At 39.7% G+C, this 2,348-nt stretch overlaps 1 protein-coding gene across 2 annotated transcripts in view; it reads right to left on the bottom strand.

The window, feature by feature from the left end:
* The window catches only part of esrrb (estrogen-related receptor beta), a 40,142-nt gene extending 39,557 nt beyond the window's left edge, over window positions 1–585 (bottom strand). For both annotated transcript variants that reach the window (XM_024274808.2, XM_024274829.2), the window contains exon 1: window positions 258–585. The gene's annotated coding sequence lies outside the window, so the exon portion shown is untranslated. The remainder of the gene's footprint in view (window positions 1–257) is intronic.
* Between the last annotated feature and the right edge of the window lie 1,763 nt (window positions 586–2,348).

Below are 2,348 nucleotides of genomic sequence, written 5' to 3'. Positions count from 1 at the left end.
AAAAAAAAAAAAAAAAAAACTAACAAAAGTATCTCAAACTGTTATTCTTTATGGCAATTTGCAGCTTTAAAATTTTAAATTAATTTTATAAATGTGTCTCAGTTCCCTGGGGGGAAGCTAGCTTGACTGAATGTGCACGTGCCTGCATTCTACCACAAAGTCGCGCGCGTGCCATTTCAACGTATACTCAATTAAGACAAGCTTTAAAGCAGGGCAGATTTGAACGCTGTGCGTCGACTGCATTGATGAATGTGTACCTTCATGTCACATCCCCCCCGGCTTGCGTGGAGTCTCCGGGACGTCGCGGCAGCACCGAACCCCATCCACCGGAAAGCGGAGCGCCGGGTCAGGTGTGACTATAGTTCACGCGGGTAAATTAGAACGATTTACCCTCTTTTTTTCTAATTTTACCTAAACTTTCATGTCACAGCTCAGCTAACTCCTGCGCCTCCATCACTCTCCGTCCTCTCCTCTGCGCTCAGCTGTTATAAAGAGTACAGCGTGATTTCCAAGAGGCCCTAATTGGGCTTCTTCTACCCACCTGCCCCCCTCCTTCCCTCCCGACCATCAGGTGGGTGGGCTTTCACCTGAGAAAACGCCAGGTGAGGAGCTACACTAGCTAAACTCTGCTAGTTTCCACTGCTGATGAATAAATGAGAGCTGCGTTAGGTCCTCTTGCACAGATCACAGTTACTGTCTCACATAACACGCATTCACACGCTTATCAAACTTGATTAATTTTGTATAAACAAATACATATATATTGGTGTGGTACCACTGAATTAATTGTTTTATATATTTACATTTACCTATCAAAATAAAATGTAAAAATAGATCTTCAATATTACTGAATAATTATAACAAATGTAAACATAATAGGAACTACTTCCTCTTCCTCTTCAGCTTTTGCTGCCTCAGCTGTTATTTGGGAGGTGAACCTGGCTGACAGCAGCCTCATCTCCACTAGAGGGAGGGCTATCTCACAACAAGGCCACCAAGGAGCTGCATCACCTTTCTTTATTTATTTTCCCAGCATGATGGAGTAATTCACAGACTGGATGAATGACAGTCAGGATAGTGCACACAATGACCAGGACGGCGTTTGCCTCTGAGTACCAAAACCCCCATCCGTTATAAATGTGTAATTATTATCCTTAATAGATTAATTCATGCTGAAAGGTAGAAATGGGTTCCAGGCTATTGATGTAATCATTTCGCTGAGGAAATTAAGCGACATTAAAAGAATGATATTGTCAGCGCCAAAGTATCATTGATTCTTTTCGAATGCGATTAACTGTATTTGAAAATGGGTCCTGGACACTGAGCTGTGCGCGGAGCACCGAGGATCACTTCATTTGGGAGAGATATAAAGACCAAATTATCCCATCAAAGAGAAAATCTATAAATGTAATGGCATGGAGCGTGCACACTAAGGAATGACAACAGCAATCCTGTTCAGTTCCCAGTGAATTAATCAGAAGTGAAGAGCTTCCAGCAAACTCCAAATAAAAAAAAAAAAAATCAAACAATTTACACATGGGATTATATTTGACTGACCAAGACAATAAAATTTGCCATAAAATGGTCTTACCGATCTTTTTCGTGCAGCTGTCATTTCAGAAGTTCCACAAAATTTCATTTTCATCTGACACTTTAAGTATTCTCTCTGATGTTTCTTTAAAATGGATACTAACACACTAGCTGACTTTACTTTTCGTATTCATTAAAATGTTTTTAAAATCTCAAGATATTTTTTTGCAGCAGCTCTGAGACAACAAGCATCAACATTCACTGTATTTTAAAAAGCAAAATGAGAAACATTTTTAAACAAATGAATACATATATCTATATATTGATTCATTTATACAAAAAAATCTGAATACCAGCGTGGCACTCTGATGGAAACCACCTGTGGAACTAATCCCGTTATGAAATATCTGAACTAATAAATATTTCATGGTCCACAGACCTCTGTCTTTTTGTGAATTTTGAATTAGCCTAACAACAGTCCACAGCTTTGTTCAATGGATTTTCACGACCCAGCAGCTGCTAACCATCCATACATCACCAAGTGCAATGCAAATCTTTGGATGCTGTGGTGTAAATCCCCTTTACACTGAACTCTACAACACATAATCTCTGGAATGATGATTCATGCTTCTCCAACTGGCGAAGTCTTGGTTTTCCAGTTGCCAAGAAAGAAATTTTTGTCTGACTGAATTGTGTCAAGTTTGGTGGAGTGGCTGTTATAGTGTGGGGTTGTTATTCAAGAGCTGGGACTGAGCCCTCACTTATGCCATTTTTAGCCAAAAAAAAAATAATTCAGTGACAGTTTCTGCAGAGTGGCA

Source organism: Oryzias melastigma, linkage group LG22, assembly GCF_002922805.2.
Source record: "Oryzias melastigma strain HK-1 linkage group LG22, ASM292280v2, whole genome shotgun sequence".
Classification (NCBI taxonomy): domain Eukaryota; kingdom Metazoa; phylum Chordata; class Actinopteri; order Beloniformes; family Adrianichthyidae; genus Oryzias; species Oryzias melastigma.
The sequence above is the reverse complement of the archived record's forward strand: the minus strand, read 5'-3'. Positions and strand labels throughout refer to the sequence as shown.